This window comes from Chrysochloris asiatica, unplaced genomic scaffold, assembly GCF_000296735.1.
Source record: "Chrysochloris asiatica unplaced genomic scaffold, ChrAsi1.0 scaffold00136, whole genome shotgun sequence".
Taxonomy (NCBI): Eukaryota; Metazoa; Chordata; class Mammalia; order Afrosoricida; family Chrysochloridae; genus Chrysochloris; species Chrysochloris asiatica.
The window spans coordinates 7,470,827-7,480,513 of NW_006408654.1; the positions used below are offsets into that span (position 1 = coordinate 7,470,827).

Consider the following 9,687-nt stretch of genomic DNA (forward strand, 5'->3'; position numbering starts at 1 on the left):
ATTCTATTATTAATTGTTTGGACCTCTTTCTGTAGGTTTTGAATTGTTTCCAATGCTGTATCTATCTTAATTGATTGTTCCTGTAGCACTTTCCTGACTTCTTCCTTATTGCTCTCAACTCTATTATATAGTGTTTTGATACATTTTATAATCATTTTTCTGAATTCCTTCTCAGGCTTTTCCAAAGCCTGCCCATCTTCCAGTATAGAGTGTAGGTCTACTTCAAGCTCATTTGCCTCAGTCACTTTATCTCGTTTCTGGACATGTTCACATATGGTCATCTGCTTCTGTTTTTTGGGCATCTTTAGGTGTTATCTGTGGCCTTAATACTTAGATGGGTATGTATTATGGTATTTTTTATGCTTTCTGAATGCCTCCAGGTAGATGTGATCAGGAAATGGGCTTCCCTTTTCATTCCTCTTCCTGAGAAGTTTCAAGATGCCACTGTTGGTCATTGTGACATAACTTAGGGTTTAATTTTCAGCCTGTTTCCTTTTTTGTCTGCTTGTCCCACTCTACAATCCCCATTCAGGCCTTTTTTCTAGTTATAAACAGTTCAGGGCCAGCTGTGGCCATTTGGTTTTAAGTGGAAACTGTCACTTTAAATTTCGAAGAGATCTGTGTTCCTGCATAGTAGAACTCTCCGAGGGTGGGGCTGAGGTGTCCACTAGCTCAGACACCCCTATAGTCACCAGAATGGAGGTACACAAATAGCAAGGGACCAATGAACAGATACCAAAAGTAAACAGTGTCCACAGCTCTATTTCTGCATCTCTGCCAGGCATCTGTGGCCGCTTCGATCCTTCCCCTGCTTGGCCTACACAAGACGGCGGCTCCTGAGGCAGCTGAGTGTCCTGAACCAGAAAGCACTGGATTTCTTGCTTCTGCCACAAACTCCCCTAATTGTAAGCCTTCCAACCTTCTAAATATTCCTTTATATGTTGTTCAGAGTTCTGAGACCATCCCCTGACCCTGCTTGGTCCTGTATTCTGTGTTGTTGCTGGGGAAGCTCCTCACTGCACGTCCACCTGATCCAGCATCTTGTTTGTTCTTTGGTACCACAGGTTCTTGATCCTATGCTAACTCTTGAAATTTTTGAACATTGACCATTTCTTTTTGGTACAGTGACTCTGTGTGTACCTTGCACCTTCTTTTGATGCTTTCTACATCATTCAATAATTTGCCCAAGAGATCCTTCAGTATTTCAAGTTGTTTGTTCTTGTTGTAAAGTGTCATCGAGTCTGTTCCGAACCATTGCGACCCTGTATAGGGTTTCTGAGGAATAGCTGGTGAGTTTGAGCTGCTGACCTTGTAGTTCAAGTGGCTTTGCATTTAGGTGCATTAACTCACATTGCAACACCAAGTTGAGGGTTGAATTTTTTCTTCAGTTCTTTCAGCTTGAGAAATGTTGAGTGTGTTTTTTCCTTTTGTTTTTTTTAATTCCAGGTATTGTCACATTTAATTATAATACTTTACTTTGTCTTTTCCAGCTGCCCTTGTATTTTCTGTTCCATTCTTTGGCTTCCTCATTCTTCAATTTGCTTTAACATCTCTATGCTGCAGAGCAAGTTTCAGAGCCTCTGCTGAAATCAACTTTGGTCTTTTGTTCTTTCTTATATTCTTAATGACCTTTTGCTTTCTTCCTTTTTGATGTTTTTTTATGGCATTCTACAGCTCTTCTTGTCTTTGGTCATTAGTGTCTAATATATCAAATCTGTTCTTGAGATGCTCTGTAAATTCAAATGGAGTAAGCTTAAGATCACATTTTGTCTCTTGTGGATGTCTAATATTTTTCTGCTTTAGTCTAGGCTCACATATGAACAACTGATATGCTGTTCCACAGTTGACTCCTGGCTTTGTTTTAACTGATAATATTGAACTTGCCCACCATCATTTCCCACAGATGTAATCAGTTCAATTACTGCATAAGGTCCATGTATATAGCCATATTTTACATTGTTTTAAAAGGTATTTGCAATGAATAAATCTTTGGTTGTGCAAAATTCTATCTTGTAATCACCATCATCATTTCTAAAACCACGTCCATATTTTCCAAATAGTGAACCTTCTTCTTTGTTTTCAACCTATGTATTCCAATCACCAGTAATTACCAATATATCTTAATTGCATGTTTGACCAATTTCAAACTGAAGAAAATTATAGAATTTTTCAATATCATCATCACTGGACTTAGTTGCTGGTACATAATGGGTTTTCCATGTAGGAATATGGCTATTATCCTATCCCAGACAGCTTTGTACTTCAAGATAAATCTTGAAATGTTATTTTTGATGATGAGTACTATGTCATTTGTCTTGATTTGTTATTCCCAGCATAGTAAACAATATGATTGTCAGATTCAAAATAGCCAATATCAGTCCATTGCAGCTCACTAATGTCTAGGAGATCAATCTTTATGCATTTCATTTTTGACAACTTCCACCTTTCCTAAGATCATACTTTGTACATTTTATGTTCCAATTATTAGTAGAAGTTTGCAGTTCCAATTATTAGTGGATGTTTGCAGTGGGTGATTCTTCCCATTTTGAGTTGCATCCCATCTGCAAATAAAGGTCCCGAATGTTTTACTCCATTTGTGTCAGCAAGGTAAACTCAACTTTGAGGAGGCTGACTTTCCCAATCATATTTTGAGTGCCTTCCAACCTGAGATGCCCATCTACTGTCACTGCATTTGACAATATTCTGACATATATTTAGTATACAGATTCATTTACTAGTGATGGAAAATGAATTAGAAAGTAAAATCTGCTAAACTCTTAGAACATAGCAATTTGTCAATATTTTTTAATAGGATACAGAATTAGCAGTCTAAAGCTAGACTGCCTCTAGAAACACAAATATTTAAAATTATATTGATTTTTTTTTCTTAGAGAGCAATGGTTTTATATATGGTTGATTACTTACACATCTGAGCTAATTCCATGAAGTCCTTATTCTTTATTGTGTGCAGTCACTGAAGTGTCAGCTTGTTATTTAGAAGTATAAAATTAATTTTTAATATTTGCTTCTTACCTATATTGCCTTTTGGGTAACTTACTTTTTATTCAAGGGAAGAGCTAGATATTATTGAAATCACTTCTTAATAACAACATTTTTGCCTTCTATTGCCGGAGAAAGATGAGGCGTTCTGCTCCCATAATGATTTACAGCCTCGGAAACCCTGTGCAGGGTCGCTATGAGTCGGAATTGACTCCACGGCACATAACAACAACAACAACAATCAACAATATATTTAGGAATCAATTTATTTTATTCCAACATAATGATAATCCTATTCTTGTTGTGTGAAGTGACTTTGAGGTGGTTCTGACTCATAGTGACCCTGTAAATGGATTTCCAAGGAGTGGCTGGTGGATTTGAACTGCCAAACTTGTGATTCAAACCAACCTTACAGTTTAGTGCATTATCCTTCAGTGCCACAATACTCGTTGTTTTTGTTAGGTGCCATTGAGCCAGTACTGATTCATAGTGACCCTATGCACAACAGAATAAAACACTACCTAGTCCTAGGCCAACCTCACAATCATTGCTATGCCTGAGCCCATCACTGCGCCATGGTACCCATCCATCTAATTTGGGGGAGTGTGGCAACTTCTTCTTTTTCTCTGACCCTCCACTTTACCAAACATGATGTCTTTCTCCAGTGATTGTCCTTCCTGACAATATGTCCAAAGTATGAAAGACAAAGTCTGGTCATCCTGGCTTCCAATGAGCACTCTGGTTGTACTTCTTCCAACACAGATCTATTCTCTTGGCAGTCCATGGAACTTCCAACATTCTCCTCCAACACCTTAAGAGTCAGTAATGCACAAGAGCTAATGGGCTTCTCCCTAAAATGAGTATTCAAAATGTACAGCTAAGGATGCTCTCTAACTTTTACATGGTTTTGGAATGAACCTGCTCTTCAGAGAAACAGCAGACACTAGTTTCAGATTTTTCAGATTAGGTGAGATGCAACATTTTCAAACTTTCTTTAGAAACTACGAAATTCTGCTTTAAAACACTTTGAATATAAAATGAATTGTGATTTCCCATCAGACTTAATGTGTATTTTCTATTGCCATTGGAATTTTTTTAAGATTAAAAGAATTTGAATAAGAAATTCTCACTAGGGATAAAATATTTATAAATGAAATTAAATTATAATGTTCATGAATGTTTAAATTAAATGTTTTTAAATGCAAGATTTTTAAATGCAAATGTTTTAAAATGTAACATAGAGCTACATTGCATCTTCACAGCCTTTTAAAATAAAATATTTAATTAACTATTAATTAGTTAGCACTGATGATGCCTTTACATTGGTGTAGCTGTGTATCATCAAGTCATTTTTCACTCATAGGGACCCTGCATAGGATTTCAGAGGATTCAAGTCTTTTTGGAAGCAGAAAGTCTCATCTTTTTTACAGATTTTTTCTCTTCTAATAAGACTAAATTTATTCAATACCCTAGTAAAATTTTGATTATAGTATCCAACAGTATTAAAATGTACAAAACATATTTTAGATTTCTAACATGTTAATACAAAGTTCATGGCTACTTACAGTAACCCTACAGGCAAAGAGAGGTAGAAAGGGAAAAAAAAAGGTCTAGTACTAAATAAATAAATAAATACAGACATAGAGATGGTCCATATTATAGTATATTCTATCCCAATACTGCAACCAAAATGTTCAAATCAAAAAGAAAGAGAAAAAGAAAAGAAACCATTTCAAATACAACTCGGAAGGAAGATGGTAAGATTGGGAGTCTTGTAATGCACCTCAAAGGCTGTGGGCACGCCGACCCAACTCACCATGCAATCTGTGCATATGGGGATATGTAGCATGGAGGTTTCCACCGAAAGAAGAAATATAAAATTTTTGGTTTTGATAATGAATTATAAAACTATAGGATGTCCATAAAAATTGGCTCACTCCTTATTGATACAGATACTATCTAATTTTTAAAATCCAGTTTTAAAAATAAACACTGCAAATTGTTACTATTAAAGTAATCAAAATGCTCCTCCCACAATTACTAACCTTAACTGGTGATAGTTTTTTCCTGAACTTTTAGAAAAGAGACAATGAGAGTACTTTGGTTTTGGGTTCAAGTGAGAGGCCTTTCATGAAGATATTGGATTTGAAACAATCCATTCAGGATTTATTTATTTTTTTATCAAAATCTCAATGTTCAAAAAGCTAGACTAGGAGAAGCCAAACAAAATCAACCCACTCAGCATTGACATATACCTCTTTTCTTTTAGTAGAATTTTACTTTAAATATAGAAAGGAAAAAACAAACAAACAAACCCAAATAGGTCAAAACAAATCAAACACCCACTATACACAGATAAAACCTTCACAGAGGTCAACTGAAGTAATCCAGAGCTAAAACTGAATTGTGTAGATTTTCAGTGACGTCACCAAACAGTCATATAACACAAGCAAAAGTTAAATATTTACACACTCAGCAAACCCTCTAAGAAATGCACCCCAAGAAGCATTAACCTGTTTTATATCATCTTGAAGGCTTGCACATTTTATTTTCCAGATCATTTAATGTTTTTTATAGAGTGTATTTGTTCTCTATCATGTGGTAATGCTTTGGTACCAATTTAAAATTGATTATCCTAAAAACTTGTCATTTTCCCAAGAGAAGCTTTGATTCTGTTTCAGAGGTTTCATATCAATAAAATTAAATATTAATATGGAGGGAGGTCAAACTGGATACAACATATGCAGTCAAGGTATTTGTGTGAAAACCTAAGTCTGTCCTGCTATTATTTCAGTAGTACAGGCTTGAATCTTCAGAATGTTGGTAAGACCTTAATATTTCAAAAATATTAACAAAAATCTCTAGGGGCCATTCCATGTTACTGAATTATGACAAATTTATTATCATGAGGGAAAAGAAGTGTAGCCAGCCATCTTCAACAATGCCCCAGCCACTGCTTCTCAATATAGAAAGACTAAAACTACATAAAGTTTATCATACAACAAAATCTCATCTGTCCCCTGAAACTCCCCTCTTCATTCATTAGGAGATTTAAAAAAACAAAAAAAAAGACAGAGCACTTTAGAGCAGCATTCAGCTTTCCTATGAAATACTCAGTATCTTAAATATTATATGTACACTTTTTTGTGTGTGAACTAGATACTGACTTCAAAGTTTGTGGAACTTGGAGAAAAATAGCCCATTCAAAACCGTTCTACATATTGTCTTCTGGCAGAATAGTAAGTATCCAAGTTAAAATAGGAGGGTTACTTTGTTGTGTCTTTCCAAACTTTAAACTGTTTTTGTTTCCCTTCTACATAAAACTCAGTCACCACATCTGAGTGGAGATGGTTCGGGGCTCTGGCCCTGGTGCCTCTGGCTTCTCAGCAGCTGCTTTCTTACTGCTGCAGCAAGGCTTGAATAGATGTGTGTCCATGAGCACTTCCCCAAAGTGGCTCTTTTAGATAATCCCATACCATATTTTCTGTCTTTCCAGTATGTAAGATCTAAAAAGGAAATGACTGGTGTTCTAATAGAGGCAGGAGCCATCTCTGTACCTGAACCATCATCTGACTGGTTACTGTAGCCAGGAGACTGGGCTGGAGAGGCACTTGAGGGGGTACTGTGAGCATCAGAGTTAAGAGTTTAAATTCCTTCTGTAGTTTGCTGATCTGGTTGCTTTTTCTCCCTGTTTCCAGATAGAGTTTTCACTTTCTTTGGTTTCAATGTAGTCTTTAGACTGGGCCTTGCCCTTGCATCTACCACATGATTCCAATTTTTTTTTTTTTTTTTAATCCTGCTGGCAGTTTCTTCCATCTTTTCACAAGCATGAAGCAGGCATTGCAGATGTCTCAAGTATGAGTCTTATGCAACCCTAAACTGATTTGGAAATCCTTTTCATAGCGCTTACTGTCAGAGAAGTGAGAATTTGAGTACTTAGCTCTGCAAATTCAGCAGCCTTCTATACTTCGGTACATCTTTGGCTTGTGAAAACCAAACATCTTTTCTTCTGAGCAGCTATCTTCCAAAAGCAGCCGTTTCACGTGTAAAAACATTCTGAAGTTTGGAGTGCACGCCAGCCCAGCCCCCTCCTCCTCAAACTCCCTTGTCTAGCTCTTCACAGCGTTTTAAAACAAATGATTTAATTGAACAATCCAGGGTCTGGGACTGCATTGCTAATGTTTCATACAACAACAATATATACATATTTTGGTCATTGCTGGAGTCTGGTAACTGATTCCAACTTCTGACAATCCTGAGTATAAGAGGAGAACTGCTCCATAAGGTTGTCTAGACTGCAATCTTTATGGAAGCAGACTGCTAAGACTTTTTTCTGCAGCACCACTGGGTGGTCTTAAACTGCCAACTTCTAGGTTAGTATTCAGGTGCAATACACTTGCACCAACTGCAAATGTTAAATTTATTAAATTTGTCATTGTTACAGGATGTTCACATTCCATGACTTCACAATCATTAGTCAGTGTTTTCACTTTCACTCATGTTTGGTTTTCTTAATCTATTTTCTTATCACTATTTTCGTAATCACTAGCTAGTGGTTACGAATCGGGCTGCTAACCTCAAGGTTAGCAGTTTGAAACTACCAGCCGTTCTGCAGGAGAAAGATGAGGCTTTCTGCTCCCGTAAAGATTTACAGCCTCGGAAACCCTGTACAGGGTAATTATGAGTCGGAACCTACTCCATGGTACTTAACAATAATAAAACTTATAAATTAATTTTCATAACTATATCTCTTAGAGAATGTTCACAACTAACAATGTTGTTATGTTCAAAATTTGATATTGTGTGCCATCAAGTTGATTCTGAAACATAGTGACCCTGTAAAGGATTTCTTTCCAAGGAGTTGCTGACCAGTTTGAGCCACCAAACTTGCAGTTAGCAGTCCAGTGATTATCCTATAGCACCATACCTATTAATGTTCTAAAAAGGATCATGATGTTTCTCCTTTTTACTCCTAGTGATCCTTTGTGTCTCCTATATTAATGAAAAGTCAACTACTGTCTGACATTGTAAAGTCTAAAAATACAATCAAAAGCAATTCTTGTTTTTTGTTTTTTTCTTTCTTTCTTCTTCTTCTTCCCTTCTTACTATCTGGATCATGCTGTCTTCCACTGTCCTAGTTCTGGCCACTTGTGTCTTTTATGTGACTATTGCCTTTCTTGCTCTTTCTATTATCGTCTACTTTCAGTAAATAGTTTTCATTCTTGCCTAACTTCATTTGTTCAAAAATTTCTTCTTTTTACATTTTGATAGGGTCTCATATTTGAAGTTCTCCTTAAAAAAATACAACCCCCCCAAAATTTATTTCCTGGTCTTCCAGTTCAAGTTCACCAGTCGCTCTGCAGTAACCCTATACAGGATCACTATGAGTTGGGACCAACTTGCGATGGCACTTGACAACAACTTTCTTCCTTGAAGTTACTGTGCTTAGATGTGTAAAAGATTCCACTAACTAGACTCTTAATTTGCAAGACTACAGTTCTTAAGTGAGTAGTAAGGCATCTGTTATGCTGGAACAAGTGGTGATAGAAATGGTGGCACAGATTCAATGTCAAGATGTTCTTTTGCTGAGTCTGAAGCTGATTAACAGTATCTAGTAGGCTAGTTTTTAGTGTCGCTCTGAGTTTTTGTTAAACCTCATCTCAGACCTGTTCTAGACAGTCTAATGATTCTATAAATTACTATCCTTTAGCAAATTATTTTGCTATTTAACTAGCCAAGAATATATAGAAACGTATTCGTTTTCTGTATCATTACTGGAATGCTCTTTCAAAAAAGAAAATCTAATATCCCTGCCCACCCTTATCACTGTAAAATTCATTCAGTGATATGCACACATGCTGAGGTTTTGATTCCTTTAAACACTGTCAAGCTCCTCCATTTTATGGCTCCAGTTCTGATTTCTCTCCATCCTCATTGTGTGTGCAATATGAAGTTTCACAACTCCATGACTCTTATCCCTGATTCTAAAGCAGTCTTATCCCACTTACTCATTAAGGACATTTTGATCTTTCAAAATTCAAATCAGGCATGATCTCCTCCAGGCAGCCTTCAGTGACTTTTCTACTGTTCCTTTTAGCTAGATACCGTTTCTCAGTGGCCTCATAGCTCCCTGTGCTATCTTTGAAAATAATATTTACTTCATTACGTATAATTTACTGTCTCCATGTTTTTCACTTACTGCTTAATGATTTATTTGATACAGAGTAAAAATAGTAATCAGTTACACTTTACATTCCTAACACTCACCTGACGAATTTTTTTTTTTTTTAATTAAATATTTTTATTTTGGATTGAGTGAAAGTTTACAGGGCATATCATCAGCTTCACATTCAACCATTCATATAGCTTGTTTCATTACTTGATTATTATCCCCTCCATATATCATCAGTTAACAGTGTTTCTCTCTATCCTCTTTAGCTTTTTTGTTTTGTTTTGTTTTGTTTTTGGATGGGGGGGACTTGCCTTTTTGGAATTTACAGTCTCGGCTTTTAGGGAAGGTTTTTACATTTGTCTGTGGATATCCAGGGTTCATGTATGAGATTACTAACAAGCATTACTGAATAATCAGATGAGGGACAGTTTGCTATGTCTACTAGGTAGCTAAAGTCTGATCCTCAGAGCCTATGGTTTGGACGGTCAACAACGCTTGGGCCCACAGGGGCTTGA

General features: G+C 36.4%; 1 pseudogene; it reads right to left on the bottom strand.

Moving 5' to 3' along the window:
• Positions 1-6,328: 6,328 nt before the first annotated feature.
• On the bottom strand, positions 6,329-7,010 carry LOC102842774 (annotated as a pseudogene).
• Between the last annotated feature and the right edge of the window lie 2,677 nt (positions 7,011-9,687).